Source organism: Fundulus heteroclitus, chromosome 7 (assembly GCF_011125445.2).
Source record: "Fundulus heteroclitus isolate FHET01 chromosome 7, MU-UCD_Fhet_4.1, whole genome shotgun sequence".
Taxonomy (NCBI): Eukaryota; Metazoa; Chordata; class Actinopteri; order Cyprinodontiformes; family Fundulidae; genus Fundulus; species Fundulus heteroclitus.
This window is the reverse complement of record NC_046367.1, coordinates 23024156-23036529: the sequence shown is the minus strand read 5'-3', so window position 1 is coordinate 23036529 and position 12374 is coordinate 23024156. Positions and strand designations below refer to the sequence as shown.

At 38.6% G+C, this 12374-nt stretch overlaps 1 protein-coding gene across 1 annotated transcript in view; it reads left to right on the top strand.

Annotated features, from left to right (window-relative positions):
* The first annotated feature begins 8923 nt into the window (after positions 1 to 8923).
* dop1b (DOP1 leucine zipper like protein B) overlaps positions 8924 to 12374 on the top strand; it is a 50554-nt gene continuing 47103 nt past the window's right edge. The window contains exon 1 of the mRNA XM_036139201.1: positions 8924 to 9125. The gene's annotated coding sequence lies outside the window, so the exon portion shown is untranslated. The remainder of the gene's footprint in view (positions 9126 to 12374) is intronic.

Sequence of the window (12374 nt, the reverse complement as noted above, 5' to 3'; positions counted from 1 at the left end):
TAAGTGAGCAGACACTAAGTTAAAGGAACAACCCCTTACCTCAATCGCCTGAAATATGGATACACTAAAAAGCTAAATCATTGACAGAAAACCATTTGGACTTTACCTTCCAATGGTACGTTATCCAGGCAGAATTATATCAGAAGCCTATTGATGGGCACAAGAAGTGTATTGTTTCTTAGAAAACTTGTTAAAGCGCATTTTATACACATGCTGGATATAAATTTGATATGGTGTGAACTAGATAAACAGCACAATAAATGCAACATTGTGCACAAATTCTTGTTTTTAAAAGGTTTCAAAGTTGTACGTTGAGAGGATTCAACAAAATAATTAAATTAATGTGAAATTCACGCCAGTGTTGAGTTTATGTGAACAGGTTGTATGCGACAGTTTACTGTTTACATCATTTTCTAAAGCTAATTTCTTTATTTTCGTTTTGATTTGAAGAGTTTGTCTACATTTTTTTCGGATGACATTGTAGCGTTGCTGACGGCATCTGGATGTCATAATCTTTAAAATACGATATTCGTCATGCTGCTGGAGAGACTCTTGGAACCACTGTCAAAACAAAGAAGAAGTTATCATCTAAATCTGGTTGACACTGCACAGCACCCTCAAGCATCATTGCAGTTTATGTCACGTAAGCCACATGCAAAAAAAAAACAAAAAAAACACAGCAACCAGATGAAAAGAGAAAAGGAGACCGATTGTGCTGCCATGTTTCAGCAGAAGGTCTGTTCAGACGATTCTGATGCGTTTCCATCACCAACTCAGACACAAAGGAAGAAAACTGCTCGTATAACAATAAACCTATTGTTTCCACTGACTCCTTCCTGTTGTATTTTGTTGTGGTTTATTAGAAGGACAAGAGTACTCCTTGTGTGTACTGTAAACACACACGAGTATAGTTATTCCATTGCATCTCAAAGCATCATGAGGTCTCTGGCATAAACGTTGTTGACCCTTATTTAGGCTAGCTGTAAAGTGAAGTGAAAAATATAAAAATAAAAATATGATCCGATTACATGCAAAAAGCTGTTTTTAAATCATGGGTTTATTTTCAAGGAATAAAAGCCATACAAACCAAGTTGTCAGGAAAGGAAAAAGTTACATTTTCTGTTGTTAAATCATGGAATAACAAATTAACCTTAAAAAGACAAAAAAGGCAAAAAAGTCCAGAGTGCTCAGGAAGTTCCAATTAGAAATTTGAAGGTGCTCTTTGGGTTCGGGAATCCAGTAGAAAATAGAAAAAAGGAGCTCTGAGGCACTCTTCTTCAAAAATATAAAAAGCCTATATTTACTTTATATAGGTAAATTTACTTATTTATATAGGCTTTTTATATTTTTGAAGAAGAGTGCCTTGGACCTCCTTTTTTCTATTAACAAATTAACCTTCTTTGTTTGAAATTTGAGCTCCATTTCGCTAGCTTGAATACAATACAATCAATATATCGGCTAAATAGAACCTGCCTGACAACATGAAACAGGCTAAAGAAGTCCAAGAAAACGTGACAAAGTAATTGAAATCTGTCTGTCTGCAAAGTTCTAAAAAGTAATTTCTAGGGCTTTGGGTTTCCAGTGAACCACAGTGACAGTCATTTCTAACAGAGAAAACCTGAACAAGCTGTGAAGCTTCCTGAAAGAGGCCTGCCTAACAAAATCACTCCAAAAACACAAAAACTCATCCAGGAGGCCACAAACACACTTGAAACAGCATCTAAAGCCGCAAAGAGCTCAGTCACCTCAGTCAGTGTTCATGATTCAACAGTTAGAAAGAGTCTGGGCAATCATAAGACAGTTCAAAGGCAAAAAAACACCAAAATAAATCTAATTCCAGTCTTCCTCACTGCAAAAACGGAACTAGAAATAAGTAAAATGTTCTTAAAATCTGTGTATTTGCCCTTGATTTGAGCAGGTAAATAAGATGATTTGCCAATGGAATAAGAATTTTTCACTTAAAATAGGAACAATTCATCTCAATCATCTTATTTCAAGTGCAGAATGTCTAATTATCTTATTTTAGGGGTCAAAATACTCATTCCATTGGCAGATAATCTTATTTACCTGCTCAAATCAAGGATGAATACACTAATTTTAAGAACATTTTACTTATTTTTAGATCCGTTTTTGCAGTGCTTTTCCCGAAAAAGATCTTGAATATTTTAGGTTTTGGAAAATATTCTGTGGAGTAACGAGACAAAAGTAGAACTTTTTGGAAAGCGTGTGTCCCGTTACCAACGAATATCCTACCTGCAATCAAACACAGAGGCAGCAGCGTCATGCTCTAGGGCTGCTGTGCTCTTTCAAGACCCGGATGACTTGCAGCTATTGATGTAGAGAAACATGACGGAGACTATCTGGCCATCAGTTTGTGAACTTATGCTCCACTAGAGTTATGCAGGACGGTAATGATCAAATGAACATTACCAAGTCCACCTCTCAATAGCACAAAAAATGAGAACATAAATACATTCTAGTCAAACTCTGGCATAAATGCAACTGAAATGCTGTGCTTTGACCTTAAACAGGGCCTTTCAAGCTCAAAAACTCCCTGTTGTGGTTGAATTCAAACTATTCTGAGATGAAGAGTGGAACAAATTCCTCCACAGTGATGACTGATACTCACCGGCAGGTTTCACAAACACTTGACCACCGTTGTTGCCACCAAGGGTAGCACAAGCAGCGGTTGGAAGCTTTTTTCAACTGAATAATTACTGATTTCATCTTCAATATTAAAATGTATTTAATGATCAGAAACATTTAAGTTTGCCACAAAAAACGGATTCAATCTGTGAGGGAGTAAATACTTTTTATGTAGTGAAAAGACCATGTCAGTCAAAATAACTAGAGCTCACAAATTGCATCATCTAACGCATATTTCTATGGCAGCTTTAGTCGTATTTGCCAACAACTTGGCACGTGGCTAACAGACTAGCTGCAACCAGCAACATGTGTTTTGAGTTCTGATACGACTCAGATAAGAACATTTTTGGAATCCTAGCAGATTTATCGCTGGCATATCTCTGCCGAGCCCGCCTTGGTATTCGACGAGACGCTCATGGACATCTGCCCCTCCCAACAAAACCATGTTGTTTGTGCATCATGCCAAAAAGAAAAAAAAAAAAAGGGATTGCACAGCGTACAGCTGGTACGGCCCTGAAATTCAAAAGAAAAGGGTGTTAAAGTTTAAGGAGTTCTTGCTAGACGTGTATATTTGCTGCAAACTTTGTTCCAGTTTTCAGTTTAGAGGAAAAACTTGGGCCTACGCTGGCTGTAGATTGTGCACAGCTTCCGGCTTCAGATACTCTGTGCCTGCATGAATAACATCTGAACCTGTAGTATGGGTTTTCTCGCTCAATCTGCAGCTTTTCTAATTTTAGACATACCGTCCATTCATAAATACTCAAACTGAGTTGGTGGAAATATTTTTGATATATGTATCGAAAATGTGTTTCAAACCATAAAGAGTATAAAGGGACCCAAAGGTAACAAGGTAACAAAAAAAGCAAATTCAGTAAAAAAAAAAAAAGAAAAAAAAAAAGAAAGAAAAAAAAAGAGAGAAATGAAAACCAGGCAGGATTTTAGTTACTGTTAAAAGAAAATGCTTAGCTGATTTCCAAATCTTTTTTCAGATTGGCATTACTTTGCAATGCTCTATTTATGCTACAACTGTTTTATTAACCGTAAAATAATATAAATATTATAATTGAAACATTAAAGTTTAAGGTGAACTTTGAAATATCTATCATGAAAATCGAGTCATATGTTCATATTTTATTCTCCTTAAATTTGATTTACTCTCTGCATAATAACATAAAAGACAAGAACGATAAAAAAAAAACATTTTTCATGTGAAGAACTTTTAAGGTTTTTTAATAACAGAGGAGAAATGGGAATCTATGTAATGCTGCTTGAACTTTAGTTATAAACAGATGATATTTGTCATGTTGGACAGAAGGTTAGCAAATTTTGGATCCATGGCAGAAAGGAATGACGTCAAGTTTTCTTTGGCTAAATATGGAGATGCCCTGTTTTTTATGTTTGAAAACTGCAAAGATGAACTGAAGCTGGGATTCTTGTATTTATCTTGTGCAGAGAAGGTGAATGTCCTCATTCTACATTTGGTGGGCTGCTCAAGTGTAAAGGTGCTTTCTAATTTTCCAGTAATACATTTGAAGATAAAGCTTGACAAAAAAATCATTGAGAGGAGAAATGATTCTGTCTCATTGTGTTTAAATCTCCTTTTGTCTGGAAAAGGTGGCGTTAACTCATTGGTATCAGGTGGTTTTGAAACAGGTATCCCAAAAAAATTGTTTAGTACTTCCATTGTTTTATTTTCTTGGATGATTACATCTCTAATTCTGTCTTTTCTTCTTAATTCTGGATTTTTAAATAACTGACCACCCTCATATGTTTTAGCCCTGGCACTTTCAATGAAAGCAAGCACATAAAATGTTCAGAACTGCAGGGGCTCCACCTACAGGCACAAACCTGCACACACACATTTTTTCTGCAAAAGGGTATTATGTCACTCCATTGAATGCAGATACGTTTCCATCAAGCCTTATTATATGAGATGTAATGCATCATACTCACTATCTTTTAGTATAATCAATAAAAGGGAGTTGTGTCATGCTGCAGCAGAAAACACAGCTATGCAGGAGGAATAAACATCCTGTGATGCATCTGTGGCATGAGCTCCTAGCATGACAGATGTAGTGAGACTGGAATTTGTTAGCAGTTGTTCATATTTATGTCCTAAATATGCATTAAGAATAAATCAGATCAGACTGCAACGAGTTTTTATCCATTTGGATTTTATTAGAGAAGCTTGGTAGTTGATACATGCATATGTGGTTTAGAGGAGAAATAATAAGGTAAAACAAAATGGTTACCTGTATAAAAACTGCAAGGCACTGCGCTTATTGTGATTCACAATCAAGAACCAGAAGGACTTTAATGAGACTCACTTTATTTAAAATAGCAAATTACAAGTGGCTGCGAGAAACACGTCCTATACACCTGGCAGGTTTTCCGTAGCATGTAACGAAACAGTAATGATGCGTTGGATACCTGTGGTCTGAGTTTTCACCCTTGTTTTTTTTTTTTTTTTTTCTCTATTCAGGATGCATTGTGTCCAACCTATTCTTTCATAAATTAACTGAAATCTTGCGTTTTTCAACATATGTTAGGATGATTGTTTGGTTAAGTAACAAAAACAATTTGGACAACTTTAATGTGAGATCATTAGATTTTTTTTATAGAAATGTAATAATAGGTCGGGAACAATCTGACCAATTATTCTTGTTAAAACTGAGAATTGATCACTAATTCAAGGCTCTGAATCTGATATAATTTAAAGAAAGACTAGGAATAAGAAGATTTCATCCAATTAATTCACTTTCTCTTATTTGAAATCCCCATATCACTCTTCAGCTCCTCCAAAGGTATTCCCGTACATTTCTGGAGGACCTTCTTCATGTGTTAGTTCCTATAAAACCTCCAAAGGAAAACATCCAGGAGGCAGCCACGCCCTGAACCACCTCAGCTGACTTTTTATACACTGAAGCTGTAGCTCTAATCCAAACTTCCCTGACTACACATCCTCTCACCTGATCTCCAGGAAGGAGCAAGGTCCCACATACAGCTTACTTCTGTTACTTTATTCAAACTAAATGTATTTAGTGTAATGCAGCTATGGTGCTAAAATATAATACCTCAATGATTGTTTGATGAGATAAAGCTAGGGGTGATTAATTCATCATTACTGGAATAATATAACTTTTTTGTTTCTAGCTGCTTGTATGTAACACAGATTTAACAGTTAGCCCCATCATGCATAACTGTTATATACATTTACCATTACGTGGTACTATTTTACAAGTACGGTAATTCGTTTATAATTACCAGAATAGGTTATTATTCAGCAGCTCCAGTGCCAGAAACGTTACAATTATTTCCCAGCTGCTTATATATTACACAAATTTACCAGCTTATTTTTTTTACAAAATTTTGCTTAGCTTCATTTGCAGGTTGACATATCCAACTTTTTGTAAAACCACAAATTAACAAAGCAATTCAATCAAATAATGCAGTCATCAGCATTAATTTTTTCAATAATTAATATGCACATTACTGATGAGAAGAGTCATTATATACCAGGAAGTTGGTCAGTGCAGTGAAGTATCTACAATTTTACATTCATTGATTATTTATTACAAGATGTAGCACTTTGTCCAACTTAGCCGGAGCTGTCTTAAAGCTTTAGCAAGTGAAGCAGCAGATCAGAGCCAACAAACAGGAGTGAAACTGTTACAGAAGTTGGCTTAAATTTTTGTATATTTGATCACAGGAGAGAAACATGTAGGCTACTTGTCCAGAAAAATACAAAAATTGTAATCCTTAATATTTAAGTTGTCATATTCAAACTTTTTCTCTGACTGAAGTGATGTGATGTTAGTACTTTAAATAAGCAAGCTGCTTTTAAGGTCAACCTTTCTACAAAGCCACTTAATATAATGAACTTGACAGAGAGAACCCGATAGTCAACCAGACACGGTGTTGCGCTCTGAAAGGTTTATTAATAAAGGAAGCACAAAGACTTGGTGTGGGCAGGAAGACCTCGGCTGTAGGATGCTGATGGGCCTGGTGGTGAAGAACAGGTTGCTCCCAGCAGCAGATGATGGGCAGGTTGGCGGAGGATGGACTCAGTTCTGTTAGACAGGCGTGGGTCATGCACGGGCAAGTATAGACGGATCCTCGGGGCTTGGCGAGGTTCTTAGTCATGAGAACAGTCCAGTTCGTGTCCGTAAAACTGAAGGTAGCTTGGCAAGGCAGGAAGATCCAACGTGTTTGTGGTCAAAACTTGAAATCAAGCGGGGACAAACGCTGGACATCTGCTGTTTCAAGGCTTTCAATAATCTGGCCACTGCCCGTCTGCTGAAGTCTGGCTTATTTAAACATGATTCTGGTATTTAGAACAATGCAAAGTACTTTCATTGACAATATCAACTGTTTACTATATGTTCACTTGACCTCCAAATGGCTCAATAATCTCAGTAGATTGGAAAATAACATTAAAACAACAACGTTTAAAAACAAAAACTCTCCGTTTAACATAAACTGTAGTTGTGCATCTCTTTGAAGCATTTCTGGGTAAAACAAATCGGTACTTGAAGTTAGTCACGGACGGTGGACAGAGTAGCCAGAATTTTACTCAAGTAACAGTAGCTGTCATGATCTGGAGGTGTCAGGTCATGGTTTTGATTTAGAGTCATTTATTGTCACTTATGTTCCATAGGTCAGTTATTAGTTTTGCCGTTGGGGGTTTACCATAAGGTTACATTCATGTTTTAGATCTGTTAGATGTTTTTCCTTGTTACTGCATTTCTTTACTTTTTGCCTTTAATTCATTCTTGCATTCAATTTTACTTATGTCCTTGTTTTTTTTTTGGGTTTTTTTTTGGGGGGGGGGGGGGGGGTGTCTCTTATTCTGGCCTCGATTTCTGCCCAGCCCCTTTTGTTCTTGTCTGCCTTCTCCTGCCTGTTATCTCCTGCTGTGAGCAACCTGCTCCACATTTTCCTCCCCGTGTCTGGTTTTGTTTAATTGTTTTTTATTTTTAAAATAAGCCTTTGAAGCACAACTCTGTGTCTGGCTTCAATACGGGGTTCTCTGATCTGCAGTTCTTTACAGTAGCAATACTTTTAAATAATAAGGCTAAAGTAAAAAGTACAGTCCAGTAAAACTACTCCTAGATGTCATTTTTTTCCAAAGGTTACCAAATGAAAGTAAATTAATTAATTAGTAAATTTAATGTAACTAGTTACTTCCAACCTCTGGTAACATCAGTAAATAACAAAATCAGAAAAATACTTATTTAGAAATATTCTTTAACTAGAGCTGTGTAGGGTTGTGAGAAAATGTACTGAAGTGTAGTGATACTTTAAAATATTATTCTTCAAGTACAAGTAAAACGTAGGGGTTTGTAAAGCAACTTATAAAAGTATATTTTACATAGGTAATACCCACCTCTGGAAAACACATATAGAGCCTGCAGGACTGAGGAAACACAATTGCTTTTGATGTAATAGTAATAGTAATATCATCTTTATTGTTATTGAAACATACATTGAAACATACATTACAACAAAATTTGTTCTCTGCTTTTAACCCATCACCCTTGGGGAGCAGTGAGCTGCCATGCACGGCTTCCGGGGATGAGGAACACATAAAAAAAATTAGGAGCATAGACTCTAGCATCAATTTGACAGTGTTAAAACTTGGATAAAAACATAACTACTTTTTTAATAGTAATATAAACTGAAATCTACATTCAATTCGAATAACCAGAGGATTATAATCCACAAATGTAGCCCCCTCCCCTGGCGCCCTCACCTCATCAGATTCTGTTTAGGGCCCCAACCAACTTTGGACCGGCTCTGAACAATTCAAATAAATGTGTATATACTGATAAAAATAACATTGCTAGAACAGTCACAACGTTTATCTACTTCTAAATATATATTGTTATTGTTATCTAAAATAAAAGGCTTGCATGTACTGAAGACAACTCTACTCTAGGTTATTATAGCTGTGAGGCGTTAATAATTTGTTGCAGTTAAACTGTGTGAAATATTATGGTGAAATTTCTGACGGTAAGGTGAGAGGTTTGTCAACATGGCACATCCTGGAACATACCAAAGCCGGAGGGGTGGCAGGTTTATTATTACCCATTTATTCTTTCCCCTTTCATGCCAACAGTAAATCATATTGGACTTATTTCTACACGCTTATGCTCTCAAAATGTTAACGTCTTATATATAGGGGCACTTACACAGAAATAGTAACTTTATTTGTAATAAAATGCTTGAACCGCCCCCTGCTGTCGGCGTGTTGGAGTGAGCCGCGCGGGCCGCGGTTGGTTCAGGATCAGCTGAGCAGTCGCAGGATCGGCGCCCCGCTGTGACCACCGAGCACCCACCAGCTTCCTCTCCGCGGACGGTCCACCTCCCCCCCACAGACAGCGGTCCCGTTAGAGCCGGGCTACCCTGGACGATGGTCCGGTCAGACGCGACGCTTCCGCTCCTGCTCTGAAGCCCCTCTGCGCTTGTTTCTGTCGTCGGTGAGTCATGATGCACCTGATAGCTGCTGCTGCTGCTGCTGCTGCGTGTTTACGACGCTGACGGCATAAACAGTGCGTTGTTGCAGCCAGAAACCTTACCTTTTCTGATTGGAAGCTGTCTTATATTATATGCTTATATTGCTTGCCATATGCACCTTAATCTAGCATGAGATAGCTGTATGGACGGTGCATTTGACTGCTAATCTCTCCCCTGTCTTTTGGTCTGTGCTTGTGCAGAGTTACATAATAGCATCCTTCATTGATGCTACAGTACAGCCACTGGCCAGCTGTTATTTGGCCGCTCGTCCTGCTGCAGCTGCCAACACTGCTGTGGTGGTGGTGGTGTCAGTCAGGTGTCACAGCTGCTCGGTGTCCACCCTCAAAGCACACAGTCCGGTGCCTCTCTGCTGCGTGGGACAGGACCTTGCTTTAATATTCACATTTCTGTTATTTTTTATTTTTTTTTACCCCCCACAGATCAAAACAAAGTAGTGCATAATTGTGAAGAGGTAGGGAAAGTCAACGTTATAATAAGTCAGAAAATTGTAGTGTGCATTCATTCTTACGTAGCCACCCCACTCTCAACCTTACAGTGCAACTTTTTGCTGCAGACACAGCTGTTCTTTTTTTTCTGTGTTATATCTCTTCCAGCTTTGCACGACTGAAGGCTGAAGATGTCCCATTCACTGCGGGATAGCTCGAACACAATCAGGCTTTAATCTTCCTGCTCATAAATGCTCTTCTTCTTGACTTTCTGTCTGGACTTTGACTAGGCCATTTTAACAGATGGGAATTCTTTAACGCCTGGTTGTACGTTTGGCTTGTTCTCCTGCTGGATTTAACCTCAATCCCAATTTCCAGTCTTCTAACTTTATTATTATTATTATTATTTTAGAATTGACCTGTATTGTGCTCCGTCCTCAAAGCAAGACCCTGCCACCACAATTTTTCTCCCCATTTGGATGGTGGGATGTTAAGGTAGTTTTCTGGATCTATGGCAGAAAGTACTATTTTAGTATCATCTTACCAGTATTCCGTTTTCTACGTTTTCCGTTTTTCCCACGTTAGCTTTGGCTGTATGCAATGTGGGATTTCCTCGGGGCGTTCTATTAATAATGGTGTTCCCTTTGCCAATTAATCTGCGCTTTGTGGAATCTGTCATGCTTCATCCTTTCAGTGGGTTCTCCCACCTGAACCGTGGATAACTGCGGTTCCTCCAAAGCTACCCTTTCCTGCTTGCTAGTTCTCTGAATGATGCTCTCCATGCAGTTTTAGGTGGACAGCTGAGCTGAGCCTTGATAGGTTTGCAGTTGGTGCCACAGTGGATCCATTTCAGATGAGGGAGTGAAACAGCGCTCCCATGAGGTGTCCAAGGCCTTGGCCGGATTGCCTAAACGTTGCTTTAAATCAGCAATAAGTTTGCCCCTCCGTCCTTCATGATGCTGTTGTTTTCTCTGAGGCCTTTGCAGAGCAGCTGCACTTACACTGAGAATCCGTTACAAAGCACAGTAGGACTAATTAGGCGGCTTCGGCCGACCGGATGTTATTCGGGGGTATCGGAGTAGAGGAGGGCTGAATACATTTATATCTGTAGAAAAACAACAGAAAATACCCTGGGCTTGAATGTTAATATTTGTCCAATTCCCTCTTGACGGTGGACCGGTTTCCCATTCCTCACGCATGCTGTTTTGCTGATACATCCAGCGAAGGGAAGGGAGAAGGCACATCTTGTTCCGCCTGGCCTAGCACGATTTTGCCTTATCAAAGCTGTCCTGCCTGCTAATAGGCATGTTCTGGATGTATCCCCTCTCGCTTTCTGTGCAGCTGAAGAACGAGACTGAGAATACGGGCTGTCGGAGCATCGAGGAGGTAAACTAAGGGACCGTTCTCAGTCTCTGCGCTTACGTCAAGAACGTTTGCGTGTCAGACAACAGCCTGAGGAACATATGGGAACACGGGGTGCTCGAATCCCAGATTGTGAATGTTGTGTCAGTCGGAAGCGACGCTTGATCTGTGGCATTATCTGTTTTACTCTCAGCAATAACAGATAAAGGGCCTTCAAATGTAATGGAAACGTCAACATAGTGCTCCTCGTGTGTGTTTGGCTATCGAGGCCAGCCGATGCTGATGACGCGTGTCGAAGTCATCACTTCCACGTGGGGCAAATTTCTAAACGTAAACGGAACGGATCATTAAATTGAGCAGCGAAGACTTTGAGTGCCGCATTATTTTTTGAACAATTACACTACCTTCTGTTTTGAACCAAAAACAAACAAAGAAATGATCAGGAAGTGAGTATCTACAATCTTCCTTTTAGATTTTTTATTTCTGTTCTGCTCGTGGAAGCTTGTGTTCAGGTTATGAAGGTAAAAATGGCTGCTGCGTTCACCCCTTCGTTTCCTCATCTCCTCCCTACCTGCTTCCGTTTCTTACCTGTTAAACTGCTTTCTAATTAAGCACGTTTATTTCTCTTGGTAGTTAAATGTGGACACAACTAATCGCGAAAATGCTGTGAAATATCCAGCATAATTTAATGTAATTGTACATTATTTTGTTATTACGCCTGATTTATTTTAATTGCGGTTCTGATCTTTGTTTGAGGGAATGGACTCTTAAGAAATATGGCAGATTAAGATCCCTATTTAGGCATTGGCTGACATAACGTTCTCAGGAAAAATAAGTAAAAATACCACAGTGTCATGATTTCATGATACTGACACAATAATTTAAGATCTAATCTCTCCTTTTCGACAGAAGCAGTTGATTATGTCAGAATTACAGCTGACCTATTATCATTTATCATTATTAACATTTATCGGATTTTTTATTTTCAACACATAGACCAAAGCAAAAATATAGAACAACAGCTTGTTGTGCAGAATGTTATGACTTTTAATTTGTTCTACCCTTTTAAAACGTAACGTCGGGAGTCTAACAAGCAGTATTAGCTGGCTAAATAGTTAGGCTATCTGCTTGGGTAGCTAGCCTGCAGCCTTCTGCTTTACAGTTTTCAAACCATAAATCTGTTGTTTTGTAATCAGGTAATATTTTAAACAGCTGATTTTTTTTATTATTATTGTAAGCAAGGGAAAAGTGTTTTTTTTTTCTCCAACCAACTTACAATGGTGCTGCTTAGCAACAGGTGGGGGTGGGGTGATGTTTTGTCCCTGTATGCGCCATGCCAGCAGAGAAAAGCTTGAAAGCTTGTTCACGTTCAACGTTTATCTCTTAAAACTCCTCTTTACCCCG